The sequence below is a fragment of the Fukomys damarensis genome, unplaced genomic scaffold, assembly GCF_012274545.1.
Source record: "Fukomys damarensis isolate Sample0158 unplaced genomic scaffold, DMR_v1.0_HiC HiC_scaffold_18, whole genome shotgun sequence".
Classification (NCBI taxonomy): Eukaryota; Metazoa; Chordata; class Mammalia; order Rodentia; family Bathyergidae; genus Fukomys; species Fukomys damarensis.
In genome coordinates, this window is record NW_022900930.1 from 634,735 (window position 1) to 650,003 (window position 15,269).

The following is a 15,269-nucleotide window of genomic DNA, read 5'->3' on the forward strand; positions in this document are numbered from 1 at the left end:
AAAAAAAAAAAAAAAAAAAAAAAAATACATGTTATGAAGAACCGTGATTTTGACTTGATCCAACACCTACCCTTAGAGCGGGGCGCGCTCCCCAGGAGTGGGCTGAGGCCCGGTCGAGAGTCCATCCACCTCACAACATGACAGGAACAGGCCTGCAGACAGAGCTGCTGCGTTACGTGAAGGGTTTACAACAGAACCTCAAGGATTATGTTAATTGGAATATAACGTTTTTTTCTGTCAGATTCCTGTATTCTAAAACAAAAGAAAGTCTGGAATGATGCAATAGTCCCTTTAAAAGTACTTTTTGAAGAAAATGCTTGAGTCAAAGGCTTCATTATTGTCAGTACACATGCTTCAGAGGTGCTGAAAATTGAAATATTACAGGTTTTTATCTGAAACTGCGTAAGTTTACTTCACTGTCCAACTTGAAATAACCCACACGTGTAATGTAGTGTGGCTTTAAGGTTTCACTCTTGTTACTTTGAAGAGCAGAAAACCCAGTCTTTGCGAACTAGAAGCGTGAGTAGAAGAGGAAGTGTCAGTGCTCTGGGATGTGCCTACCTGGTGGCTGGGACCCGCAGGCCTACCCTTCCCCAGGCAGGACAAACCGTCCTGAGGCTCACTCTGAGAGTGGGAACATGGCGTGGAGTCTGTGTGGTGCTCTGTCCTTTACACAGGTTTGCACCCAAGTTTCCATGTTGGCTTGTAAATGTACCTCTGTATTCAAGTCAGTTGATGCAGACTATCACCTTTCAGATTATTAGCACAGTATAGCAGTCCTTTCAGTTATAGAAATGGATAAATACTGTAAAATTTTTTTCATTGTTGTGATACTGGGGATTGAGCCTAGGGCCTGGTGCCTGCCAGGCAGACACTGTGACACTGAACCATAATCTATCCTGCAAACATTTTTACATGAAACTTCTTTTTAAATACCCTGTATTTGTCTGGGCACGGTGGCACACACCTATAATCCCAGCATCTGGGAGACTGAGGCAGGAGAATCGCTGCGAGTTTTAGGCTAGACTGAGACACTGTCTCAAAAATTCCTGTATTTGCTATTGGTAGTCTTCAGACAGGTTGGACTGCTGCTTTTTAGGACATTGTGGGTCCTACTACTACTACTACTACTACTACTACTACTACTTCTACTACTTCTACTCTTCCTCCTCCTTCTCCCTTTTCTCCCCCCCCATCATTTGTGTGTGATTGAATTTTCTTTTATTTCTTTTTAAGTACTGTTTCAGTTTATTAGAAGTTGGTACCTGTGCATAACACATCTTAATTCCTAGTGCCTGAGGGGATAGGCTGGAGGCTAAGAGGATGAGGTGGAGGATTGAGTAGCTCCACACTGTGATGGGTGGTGTGACCCCTATCACCATGTCTAGTTCTCCCTTGGAGAGATAATGACAGCACTGGCACCTGCTGAGGAGGTATCAAGCCCTGCACCCCAAGTGGAGAGAGGACCCAACAAACCACCAGTTGTTTACTGTACCTTCTGCCCTCACCTCTTGATCTCTTCTGACTTTTTCTGATTCAACTGTGAGGTACTGTCATCTGTGTGTCTTGTACTGTCTTGGGCACAGCATACCTACAATTAAACCTCTTCTGGCCCCCCCCCCTTGTCATAAGCAATCCCTGCTGTGTCCGCCTGTCTCTCCTGCTTCGTTAGGGGGAAGACATTAGCACTGTGGGCTCTGGGTCACACTGTTGATTACAGCTGCTGTTCATTGACTTGCCTCGATGCAACTGTAAACTGATTAATGTCTCAGTCTCTTTCCTTGATTATGAAATAAATGTGAGAGCAATCTGTATTACAGATTGGGAAGAGTTGATGAACGTAACACATACTCAGTGCTTAGTATGACTCCTGAGACTTGAATACACAGGTTTTGTTGTTGTTGTTGTTGCTGTTGCTGTTGCTGTTGCTGTTGTTGTTGTTGTTTTTCAGTACTGAGAGTCAAACCCAGGGCCTTGAACATGCCAGGCAAAAATGCTCTACCACTGATATATATTTGCCTAGGCCCTTTTCTTATTTTTATTTTGAGACAGGGTTTTGCTGAGTTGACCAGGCTGGCTTCAAACTTCAAATCTTCCTGCCTCAGCCTCCCAGAGTGCTGGGAATATAGATATGTGCTATTGCTTCCGGCTTCACACAATACATGTTTTATTATTTTCTGCTTTTCAAGCCAGAACTGGTAATACCATCCCCAGTTCCTCTTTCTCCTCCACCAGCCATCAGTGCTGTCAATCCTAACTTAGCAGTGGGCTTCCTAAGCTGCACCATTCCTGGAAGTGATCAAGTCCCTGAGTGTGTACAGAAGGTGTTTAGCTTTCATCACTGATAGTCACACAAGTCAGTAAAAAGTTAATGGTCGAGCCAAGACTTCTCCCTTGCCTGTATCAGTAGCCTGTGAGCTAACATTCCTCACCTAATCTCCCTGCCTCTGATCTGCTGCTCACAGTTACCTTCCTCACTTTTTAAAAAAATGCTATATACTGTCCTGCCTATACAATTGCATTGACCCCTGTTGCCTGCATGCACAGTTCTTACCCTTGACCACATACTGTACTAGAGCTGTGGGAAGCTTTAAAAATGCTGATGCTTAGGCCCCATCTCAGGCCAATTAATGAGATGGGGCATCGGTGTTTTTTTAGAACACAGGCATCAGTGTTTTGTTTTAAAGTTTCCCAGGAGACTTTAACACATAACTAGAGTTGAGAGCCACAGGGTGATGGGCCAACTCCTAAGCAAGACGTGTGAACCTGAGCAATCTCTTGTGACTCTGGTTTACTTTTTACCCTAATACTCTGCCCCTTCTCCCACTCCTGTCCAGTCTGCTATTCCCAGAATGTGATTTGTGCTCTGTATCTGGCCTTAGGCTTTCCCCATTGTTCTTTCCAGCATCCCTTTCGACTTTTACCTACTCAGGCATTTCCCTCACAGAACCTTCCCCTGTGTCCCCAAGAAGTGCATCCCTTACTTTTATACAAACTGCCATTGTATAATTTACTCTGTATTGTAATTATTTATAGATCTGTTTTCCAGAGTGCGCTGATCTCTTAGAAGCTAGGATCATATTTATTTTACTTCTGTACTCCTCTGCTTGAAGTTAGGGATCTCTCCAAGAACCCACAAGTTAGATAAGCAAGGATGAACATACTCCTCCTGCTCAGGGGCCTGGCAGTCTGTGGAGTCAGGACCTTGATGTGGTCAGGAATGCTTGGAGAAGTTCCATTCTCTGCTTTTGCTTTTCTATACTTCTGTAAAAACGAAAGATCAAAGTATATGAAAAAATCAAAGTTTCTCATCTAGAACTAGGAAAGAAAGTAAAGACCAATTTTGAAAATATCCCCAAACATTGAAGGTTGGCAAATATGGTAGCGTAAAGTTGTGTCAAAGCTGTCTCCTCTGTGTGACTCCTGAGAAAATTTTGAACGAGATGGAGAATCAGCCATTAGGTTGGTGGAAGCTGTTTAGCTCAATGGATTACCCAGCTTAGTTACTGACCTAAAGATGCCCGTATATGGATGGTCCTCTGACATAGGTTTCTAATTTTGATCTCACCCCTGGCCCTTGTGTTGTAGCCTCTGCCTAATCTTTCTCTTGGCTATTTTTAATAGTTTTTTCTCATGTCCAAAATTATTCAACATATGCTAAAGAATTGTGACTTAAATGTGATTTATTCTTCCTGTTTTTTTCCATGCCAGTGATTAGTTTAAGTTGGTTTTGTTGAGAACACTTGCTTTATTTAGTAAATTATCTCAGAGAGTCTTTTGAATATTGTTTGAGGGATGCACTGAGTTATTTATGTGCCCTTTACCTTCTTTTTCCCAAACATTGACCAACATAAAACTCCTAGGAGATGGCTTATTCAGATCTGATACGAAGAATGATGCAAATAAGCCTGGTGTTGTGATTTGGGTATCCGCAGCTCTGATATACAATGTATGAACAAATGGAATACTCCATCTAACCAGCTGCGAATTCCTTTAATAATCATGAATATGGAGGATAAGATTTTTCTTTTCACCATCAAAATGTTACTTACCCCTTTACGTTTCCATATGTTTTGTTGAAAAGAGGGTTTTTGTTTCCTTTTTGGTTTTGATTCCTTAAAGGAATCTGGCCCTGTCAAGACTTTTCTTTTTTCTTTTTTTATATGGTTTAAGTGGGAGTCTCAACTTGGGAAAATAAAAGGGATAGTTTCAGTCATTTTTTTCAAAGAACATTTTTGGATAGCTCTGAGTCAAAGCATTGGTAAATACACCCTTTCCTGGCAGTTTAAGAGACAAGAATATAGTGTCAAGGAAAAAAGAAGCCAAATCGTACAATGAAAGCATTAAGATCTAAAATGGATAATTGTCTATTATTTCACAGTCTACAATATTCTGGGACTGTTTGTCCACTGCCCTTTTGTGAACCAGTGCCTGTGTGAAGGAGCTGGTCTCTGGTGTGTCTGAGAGTAGACTCGTAGATTATTATAATTATTGGGTCATTATAGTTCTTAGAGCTGGGTTGTTGATCCTTCTGGGTTGAGGGTCAGAGCTTTCTTATTGCGGCTTTTTTGAAAAATGAGCACTCCTTGGAGTACTTTTTGCTCAAGGATGCAGTCATGTACCTGTATCATCAGAAAGCCCAAGCAGTACCCCCTGTGGAAACTGGCCACCTCCTGATTCTCATAGCCAAGTACAGTTAGAGCTCTCATGAATATTTCATGTCTTTAATTTAAAGTAGATTCTTAACTGCTTTCCCTAAAAGTGACCACTTCTCAGTTGATGTGGTTGGGAACAGATTGTATCCATTCACAGCAAAACTATTAAAAGTTAGGAAATAAATTCTTGGCCGTATCCCCTTCAAACAAATCTTAACAAATCTCAAGTGGAGTAGCAAGAGTCATTGGAATACATTTGAATTACTGGTAGTAAAACTGGTGATCTTGTGTTCTCCCAAAGGCCAGTCTTAACTTGCAGATTTCCTGTCCACTTGAAGTGAGGTAGCAGGGGCACCTCGGACCCAGAGCCCCACAGTGTATTCTCAGTCACTGTAGTGCTCACCCAGGAGTTCCCTGTCCTTGTTACTTCAGTGTATAGGCTTCTACCCATGCGCACAGAGAGGCGTGAATCTGTTTAGGAATATGACCTTTCACATCTCTGTCAGGCATCATGCTGAGTGCTTTGTCTGCATTAAGTTGTTATAAAAACAGTCCTAGAAGGTAAATTCTTATCCTCATTTTACAGATGGGCAGAGAGAATTCTGTTAAGTAACTGCCTACAGTCTCAAAACTAATAATTGATGGAGCTAGGGCTCGATTGATCCTAGCAATACAGCTCTATTTACAGTGCTCTTCTCTTTTCCTCAGAAAGTCTTAACTTCCAAATTTAAAAATGTGATAGACCAGGGCCAGGGATGTAGCTCAGTGGTGCCACCACCTACCTGCCTTGCAAGCGCAAAGTCCGGAGTTCGATCCCGTTACCAAAAAAAAAAAAAAAAAAAAAAAAAAAAAAAAAACCCGGTAAAAAAAAAAAAAAAAAAAAAATCATAGCCCTTACTCAAAAAAATGGTGAAACTGGGTGTGGTGGCTCACATCCATAATCCTAGCTACCTTGGAGGCAGAGGCAAGAGGACTGCAAGTTCAGGCCCACTTGGGAAATTTAGTGAGACCTTATCTCAAAATTTAAAAAATAAATCAAACAAAACAGGGGTGGGGCATGTAGCTCAGTGGTAGAGCACCTTCATCCTGGCGGGGGGGGGGGAAATGGGGAGTAACTTGGGATAGACTCTATTGCCGGGGAAGCATTGTGATTGAAATAAGGGGTAGTGCCAGGTACTTACGTAGCAAAATATAAAATATTTTGGAAAATCAGCTGTTTGTTAAGTTACTCAGAAGTTTTCCTATAATTGGTAAAGTGAGAAGTACACATTTAGGACGAGCAGTTGAGAATTAGTGATAAAGTTTGATGTATGATGAGTGAAATTTACCTTCATAATGTCTGTGAAAAACTAATTGCTATAATAGTATAAGTAAGATTATAGGAAAATACTACTGATTTAGACAGCAGAGTATTTTTCAAGTGCTTTTAGCAGGTTTTCTTATTTCACTTTGTTCTGACCTGATAACTATCTTTATTACTGCCGCCTTAAAATCAGGCACCTCAATTTAACATTTTGTTAATAATAAAACTGCAGTTAAAAATATTTTCAAAGCCAAGCCTGGCAGTGCATGCGTAAGACAGGAGGATCACAAGTCTGAGCCCAGCCTTGGGTCACTTAGCAACTTACTTAGAGCCTGTCTCAAAATTATTCAGAGCTGATACAAAGAATGATGCAAAGCCCTGGGCTCAACCCCCCCAGTATTGGGGAAATTTCTCTTTTCAGGAGCAGGGATTTAACTCAGTGGTAGCACACTTGCTCTAGCATATATGAAGCCCTGGGTTCCATCCTTAGCACTGGAAAAAAATTTTTTGTATTTTTCCTAATTTTTGAATTACCGTGGTTTTAAATCTAATGTTTGACTTTGTTCCAAAATCTCCAATTATAGTACATTTAAGGTTTCTTGTTTTATATTAGCTTGAAGTATAATAAATTACAGAAGTTCACATTGCACTTAATAAGCCTGTGTCTGTTTTTCCTTTTAAGGTGTCTATCATGTACGCTCTTCATACTCATTTTGTTTTGAGACTGGGGGCTGTGCCGTGTCTGCAGCAGTTTCAAGCCTAGAAAGAGAAAGGAAGAAGCCCCCGGATTCCAAGTAGAGGAGGGACAGCCTGTTTTTAACTGAGTGGAGGCTGAGGTCGGAGGACATGAAAATATGTCTGAGCTCTGTGTTGTATCGCAGATATGTGAAATCAAGGCAAAAGAGAAGGGAGACTTTTAGATATATTTAGTACCTTCTACGGTCATGCTTTTGGTGATAAAGTTGTATGTATGATATCTATAGTCATATACAGCTAATGGTCTGTATCTTTCTTGTGTGTTGCATAAACATGAATTTATTTTTAAAATGTTTTGCCAGATACTGTTCTACCTGCCTGACAGATATAAACTCATCTGATTTTCACATTAACCCTTTGAGGCATGTCCATTACCTTTGTTTTAAAGAGAGTGAAACTGAAATACAGGGTAACTAGTTGCCCAAAGTTGACAGCTACAAAGTGCTAAGATGAAATTTGAACCGAGGCAGTATTGCTTTTGTTCCTTTATTCTCCCTGGAAACTTCATAGCCTGGATTTGGAGAAATTAACTATAACCAGTAGTCAAAACCAGCTATGAAGTGGTGGAGCTGAAACCTGAACGTAAGCTACTGCCCAGACGGCACGGCAGCTCCCCTTGCTCTCTGTGTCTCCACTTCTGTGTGACGCTCTTCCCACTCCTGCTGTTGAACGCTGATTGCCATGCAGAGGTGGTGATTCAGATGTTGTGTCTTCCGAGGTGCCTCTTTTCTTTTTCTTTTCTTTTCTCTTCCCTTTCCCTTTCCCTTTCTCTTTTCCTTTCCTTTTTCTTCTACCGGGGATCAAACTCAAGACCTTGTTGCTTGCAAGGCAGGCAGCGGCACCACTGTGCTACAGCCCCTGTCCCAAAGGTGCCTTTCTTGACTTAAAACAACTGGAAATTACTTTTTTAAAGCATTCCTATTGGAATGAATTTTTAACGCATTGGGTGCTTACTAATGACTTCTTAATATATAGCAAAAAGTGTCCCGATACTATCTGTCTCACATCAGATCATGACTCTTGAAGGCGGAGCTGTCATTTGTACCATTTTCTTCTGTGCTTGCAGGTCTCTGCCACTCATACAGAGCTTGCACTTGCTTCAGAGTTTCCTAGTAGCAGGGATCAGCTGTTTAACCAGTGTTTGTTAAATAGATGACTGATAATAGTATTAAATTTCCCAATAGAATGTAGTATGTTTTAACAAAACTGTGTTAAAATAAGCATCCACACAATAGCAGTGATAATGTGCCTTTACTTTCACAGTCCTAATATAAATCTGGTCATCAAACTATATTGGATGTGCTAATATGTTTTAAAAACAACTGACTTGAAGAATTAGCTTATAAAAAATAATGAAGAAAAAGCTTTGCATTCTTCGTAGAGTGCTCACTCAGTTTATGTCTGTATAAAATGAGTGATACGCTTAATTCATTTCTCTAGTGTTAAGACTCAATAGCTATGGATTACACCAGTGTGCTCATTCTGAAAAATACAGTGAATAAGAGGCCTGATTTTAGCATTTAGACTTCTTAAAATTGTGTGCATTAGTGAGCTTTTGCTGGAGAACTAACCCCCTGATACTAGGGCCTGAAAAGAGCAAGCATTTTGAATGTCCTGAGGTTCTCTAGGCTGCCCACTGGTCCTGGTCTGTGCTACACTAGGCACTGTCTGGACACTTCATGGCATCTGGTGGGCTGGGTGGCCCAGGGGACCTCAGGAAGCTGTCCAGGGCAGCTTCACAGAGAAGTCTCAGGGTTCCAAAGAGCGAAAGTGGGCAAGCCTCGAAGGGGTAGCCCTTTTCAAGGCTGTAGATTATTTTGCTGTTGTCCTGGTGTCCAAGCCACACTCAGTATGAGAAAGGACTGCCTAAAGATGATACAGGAAATAAGGCATCATTCCTATGACAGACTACCAAGACACATAATCAGTATGAATTGTTTAGTCAGTGCCCCGAATTCTGATTCAGTCTCTGGACCTGAGGAGGTAGAATAGAGAAAAATTAAACAAGCCGTTGTGTCCCTGAAATACTTAACAATAATTAGAAGTTCCTTTCAACTTTTTATTCTCTGAAGCTTTGAGCTGTAAAAGCAGGAAACCTTTAATCCTTGCTCAGAAAATAGTCTACACTGGTCTTCAGCAAGCACTGTGCTGACATCAGCGTGGTGTGATCAGAGCAGCCACAGTCATTTATGGAGGGTGCTGGGTGCCAGTGCTGCCCGTCATCACATTGGGTTCTCATCGTGCCCTTTGGTGTGAGCGTTATTGTCCCATTTTATAGACAAGGACCAAACACCCAGCGGTCGGGAAGGCCCTGGAAGTCATGTGATGAGCAGGTGGTGCACTCCATTTTGACCCCAGCTCTTCCTGACTCAGCTTTCACAGCTGCCTTCCAAAGAGTAATTTCTTCCTTCATGGATTGATATGGTTTTATTTATTAAGCATTCACTTTTTGAAGACTATGAGTATATCATCCTCTGAAAACTGAGAACTGTGATGAAATCTGAATTTTTTTCCCTATCCTATCACATTCAGTAATTTGTGCCAAGTCACCAGGTTCAATTTGAAGATGATAATTGTTATTTCCCTATGTAGTTTTCAGGGATTTTGGAATATGTGCTCTCTGCGTGATCTATCTATAACTCTTCTAGGTTTCCAAAATAAAATGCAGAATATTCAGGTATTCCTTCTGAATATTGCCTTCATTTAAAACATGAGCTGTGCCTGCCTGTGTGTTCCCTATACCCCACAACAGCACACTGCACTGAAAAGTGAGCTTGAACAGGAACTTACCTCTTGCTCTGCAAAGCACCTAGCATCCTAACTGGAGTGTACTGATACTGTTTCCGTAACCTAGCCCCACTCCGGGAATGAAAATGTGCTCTTCCCTTCCTCTGGCTTATTTACCTTCTTTTCAGCCCCGTTATGCAGTTTTCTGTTGCTTTCCTTTTCCTCCACTATCTGCCGCCAAGCTAATCTCATGGCTCTTTCCTTTTTTTTGGAATCGGGAATCGAGCTCACGGGACTCATTCTTGCCAGGCAGACACTGTACCGCTGAGCTACATTCCTGGCCCATAAACCCCTTTTCAACAAAGCTAAGAAAGAAGTGCCACTCCAGAAAATACACACAGTGCATACAGAGCATTTTGCATGTTATTTCAGAAGTTAAGAATATAGTCTCAGGTTGGAGATTTAGCTCAGTGGTGCTGCTGCCTGCCTCCCAAGCACAACGTCCTGAGTTTGATCCCTGGTACAAAAAAAAAAAAAAAAAAAAAAAAAAACAGTGCAGGAATGCAGTCTTTAGACTTTAAATCAATAAGGACAAAAACTAAACTTTTTTTCATCCTCACATGCCAGTGTCATTTTTGTTTACTGAGCACACACCCACAGTGCCTGTTGATGCAGTTATAGAAAATTGTCAGAGGTGTCTCCAGATGCGGGCTCTTTCACGTGTATGGTTACTGGACCTTTCAGATATGGATCACACACGTGGAGATGCCTGAGTTGCTAGATGTGCACTCGCTCTCATAGATCAGCACAGACAAAAGCAATATATCCTATTAATAGGCTTTGTATTTGTTACATTTTGAAATGATAGTATATTGGATGTATTGTTAAAATTAATTTCATTTTTTTAAAAAAACTGACTACTAGAAAATTAATATGTACATTGGCAGTCTGTATCAGGTTAATTCATTAGCATGAATTAATAAAGATAGTGATTTTTTAATTCTTAGATCTGTGGGTTGGAGAACCCATAGATCACCACCCTCCCCTTGCACAGTGCTGCTTTTCCCTCCTCCCCATGCCAGGAATGGGTGAAAACAATTGGGAGGATTTTACCTTGCTTTTAATGGTACACACAGGTTTTTGTCTACTGTTGTAGTATGCCTACAACAAAGATAGAGTTGACTCAAGTTATTTTCACTAATGACTAGGAGGCAGCACAGTGACTAATGTAGATTGCTGGCCACACTATTTCTTTGGTATGTTTTGGTTCTTGCATCTTGGAGCAGGTGTGGCTGCTGTTGAAAGAAACAGCAGAGTCACACTCAGCATAGTTGACATATGAGAGACTGGAAAATTGTTCAGTGTCTCCTGCCTTCAGTACATGTAGTGGATGTGAGCTCCATTGGACACAAAATTGTTCTTCTCCAGTGCAAAAATGAACTTCGTATGTTTGCTTTTTCTTACTTTCTCACTTAGATAAAAAATAATGTTTTGGCTTTCAGATTTCTCTATTGAACTATGCCAAAATAGGACAAGGATAATTATGTCAAAAGTAGCTTCACAGTGTTATCTTTAGGCATTAAGAATTCCAGGTTAGGGCAGGGGACTTAGCTCAATGGTTCCGTGGCCTGCCTGGCAAGTGCAAGGACCCGAGTTCATTCCCCGGTACCAAAAACAAACAAACAAACAAAAGAATTCCAGGTTAAGTTTGCTGTGGATTATTGAGAATAATTGTATTAATCAGAGTGAGCTGTCTTTGGTTAGTGCTAACTCCCTTCCCTCAGCATGGGTGGGAGTGTCCACTTCCTGGACTTGAGTAGCGTGAGTAGAAGGGTCAGGTGGCTCTACCTCTAAAAGTGGCCCTCGGTGCTGACTGCAGCAGCCTAAAATTGGGCGGCGGGGTGGGATGTTAGCAGCCAGCTGTTTTTGTAAACAACAGGAGGGGGGTTGTGCCGGAGGACTCCAGCTTACGCCAACCGAAACCAGCCCATTTGTCACTGGGGATGAGCGCCACAGATGGACAGTGCTTCACCTTTTGAGGGCCGTGTAACAGAGTGCCTGCCCTCAGTAGAGGCAAGGAGTGATGTTAAGCCTTTGGTAACTCAGGCTTGGGATTTGGAAGTTGAGTAGGATAATTCTCTTGAAATCTAACCTAATATGTGACATTTTTAAATAGAAAACAAACAGCTCTGAAAAGATCTGTATGATTATAGCTAAATAGTTAATACGGAAGCCATGTCTTAGAGGGCTTAGGAGGGGAATAGAATAATTCAGTGTTGATTCCAGCCATTGAATTATCTTATGTCAGTTTACTATCTGTTTTAAAAAACAAAAAAGGAAGGCTGGTGGAGTGGCACATGCTTGTTATCCCAGCACATGGGAGGCCGAGGCAGGAGGATCGAGAGTTCGAGGCCAGCCTGGGCTATATCATCAGATTCTGCCTCAGAAAGTGCTAGGGGAAGGGGAAGATGACATCTGCTAGAGTTGTTTGGAGAGTGACAAGGTTGGAGATTCACAAGTGCTTTGATATCTTTCATAATATACCCGGTAAGAACAAAATACATCATTAGGACTGAAATTCCTAAAGCAAACTAGTCTGAATCACTGAATAGATAAGAAGTAGTTCTCTGTCTTTGTTCTAAGTCGTACTTACTCAGGGAATTTGTAAGTTTTAAAGGATGTTTGACGTTCTGATTTTCTTTTAACTGCTAGCAATGTGCCTGGAGTATTTGTGAGCTGGAGCCTCAATATTCTGAGAGGATTATCAGTCACCTATAGGGGACAATTTTTTTCCGATCCCAGCCAGCCAAGCTGCTAAATGTACTTCAAAATACTACTTGCCAAAAAAACTATGCCTTTTGCAAATATTTGGGGTATTTGTTTTCAGTTGTGGTGTACTGGTGAATCTGTATCTTCATGGCGACTCCTTGGGGGGTGTAGAAGATGATTTCAGAGGCAAGTGAGTGTCTGCAGATGGTTCTTCATCGAAAGGAAAAGGCTTTTATGGAAGGGCATTCGCTGATTGGTCTGTGTGTTCAATGCCTGTTTAATTTCATGTAGCATCACAACTGATCATATTGTTTAATTAATCTCACCATTCTTCTGCTTTTCCTTGTGAAGAGCATACTGTACTGCCACCTTGTTGCCAAAATGTTGTCTGATCTGAATGTGCTTAAAAATCAAGTGATTGCTGCAAAAAAAAAAAAGAGAGAGTGCTTTTTCTTTCTCTGTCAGTACTTGTGCTGACAGTTTAAAAGAAGTTAGTGTCGTTGGACTGAATTCAGTAATGGGCATAACCATGATGCTGTGTATTGTTCACCAGGGCACGCCCCTTGGCCACATTTCCCATTAAGAGGACACCAGTGTTGTCCTAGGGAATAAATCCCGGCACACATGATGCAAATCAGCGTGTTCCTGCCTGCTGCTCCACTGCAGTTAATTTTAGCTGGGGTTTGTGCTGCGAGTTGTAAAACTGTTTACGGAGTAGAAGTTAGTGAGCTGAAATGTAACGTCTCGGCCTACTGTGATACGATATTTTAGACTTCAGACTGTGTCCATGATCAGGAGAGCAGCCCGCTGAGGAACTGTGGTTCAGATTTCCTTTGAAACTCCTCGTGAGTACTGGGGTCATTTTAAAGACTTCTTGTTCTTTGCACCTTAAATTTTCCTAATATGACTGTTACAGCAATTCTTTATCTCTTGGGCAAACTGGAAACCTTGGAGTTGATACTTTAGAGTTATCTGAAAAGAGTGGCAAAGGCTTTTTCTTTACATGTGTGCTGCTGCAAGAAGCTTGCCTTACTCAGTTTTCCCAGAGAAAGCATTTGATTCTTACTTTTATTTTTGGAAAAAAAATCAATGTATAGATTATTACTTATCTGTTAAAATGTTTTTTTAGTGGAAATGGCACCTGTAAATACTGAAATGTTATATTGTGTCACTGGGTTTTATTTTCTATGGTAACCTAACTCTGAGGGGAAAAATGTGACAAGTGAATTCCTGTTCTGCTGGGCTCTACAAGTTTATGCTGCACAAATAATGGAAGCATCAAATCAAATATAATTTTATTAAATGTATAGATAGCTTTTATTTTAAAGAAGATTTTGTACTTAAAAATAATAGACCTATATAATCCTAAAAAGAAGCACTTTTTAAAAATTAATTTTGGAGGCAAGTTTTAGAGAGTAATTTAAGGCATCCTCTGGTTGAGTTAGTTAACAAAAAATATTCAAAGGCCATGATAGTCTCTACTCTTAACTATTCTTAATCCATGAGTTATTTTAATAGTCAACATTTAAAATTAAGTTAGAATTACCTTGCTTAGTTTTGAAATGTGTTTGCATCCAGAGGAAACTGACTTCATGTGAAGCAGGTTGCTTATAACACAGAACCAGGCAGGAACTTATCAGTTACTGTGTAGACTTTATCACCTCAAGGAATATTGATTTTAGTGAAACAACTGGGCTTCCGCGTCTCCATCTGTGAGCAGGGAGCCAAGCCCTCAGTACCGTGAGTGCCGTTTTCCATTTTGCAAAGCTTTATTTAAAGACTTCTTTGTTCTTATGTGTTGTCTGATTTTAAATACAAATGACATAAAGTGTCAACAATGAAAGGAAATGTTTTAGCACTAAGTTAAGTGGGAAAAGAATGTAAGAGAGGAAAATAGAACTGAATTCTTAAACTATTTTTAGAAAAATACTTTTTTTGAAACTTAGTTTTTTCTTGAGCCAAGAGAAATTTATAGTCCAGATTAATTACAGCAAAAATTCTCTAACGTCGTCTTCAGCAATAAAAGGAATTCTGTTGCAGTGTATGCTTCCTAATATATTCTTTATCCAAAATATATTCTTTATTAGCAGTCCTTGTTATTTTGTTGGTAAGGTGCCATCAGAATCTCAGGGGAGTGTTTTAAGGATATGTGATTGTTGTACGTTTTCAAGGTAAAATTCACTTGATCCATTATAATTTTTAATGCTGTCTTAAATAAAAACTGATTAGGAGTTGTCATTTTAAAAAAACGTAACAGGTTTCTATGGGTTTCTCTACTAGTAGGATGTATGTATTTTCAGACAAGTTGCTAAAATGCTCATAAACACTTCCAGAGTATTTATTCTAATGATTTGTGTACTGCAAGAGAGTGAGCTGGGTGCGTGGAAGAAGAGCGAGTCTCAGTTGTGTAAGAGGCAGGGTTGGAATTGCCCATTTTGCTGCTGTTGTAACTCGCATCACTACTTATCCTCTGTACCGATGAAGTGTTGCTGGTCGTGAGGGTTCCCACTGGTGAGGGACCTCTGCTGACTCCTTATGACTTGGGTGGACAGTGCGTGGAACTGGTGCAGTCACGGGCGGGGGAGCCCCGAGCCAAGAGATGTGAGCCACCTGTGCAGCAGCACGCGGTCTCACTCTGACCCTGTAGGTCACGGTGTTTGCCTGTCCATCCCATTAGAGCTGCCGCCCCCGTGCCTCTCATTCTACTCCTCTACCTTTTCACTGCCAAGATACCCAGACTCACAGAGTAGACACTGAGTGAAGTAGATTTGTGTTATTGTTGTTGGGTTCCAAGAGAATAGCCTGTGTCCTGAAGCTTTTGGAAGTTTTCAGGAAAACAGAAAGAATCTTTTCTCCGGGTCCCCTTTCATCCTCGTGATTTTTTCCCCCAGTGGTGCTGGGAATTGAACCGAAGGAACACAGGCAGGAGCTATGCCGCTGAATCACCCCCATCCTGCGTGGGGGGCTTTCAGTCGACAGCTTGTGTGCATGCGGATGCAGGAAGCATATTATATAACAGGTTGCCTTTGGGTTTGGAGCCAGTGCGCAGTGATCACATC

General features: G+C 41.0%; 1 protein-coding gene across 9 annotated transcripts in view; it reads left to right on the top strand.

Moving 5' to 3' along the window:
- The window catches only part of Slc20a2 (solute carrier family 20 member 2), a 92,247-nt gene that overhangs the window by 18,108 nt on the left and 58,870 nt on the right, over window positions 1–15,269 (top strand). For 3 of the 9 annotated variants that reach the window (XM_033765344.1, XM_010617080.3, XM_010617085.3), the window contains exon 1: window positions 12,793–13,055. The exons of the other annotated variants lie outside the window; for them this stretch is intronic. The gene's annotated coding sequence lies outside the window, so the exon portion shown is untranslated. Of the gene's footprint in view, window positions 1–12,792; window positions 13,056–15,269 lie in introns of those variants that run through there. 9 annotated transcript variants of the gene reach the window in all.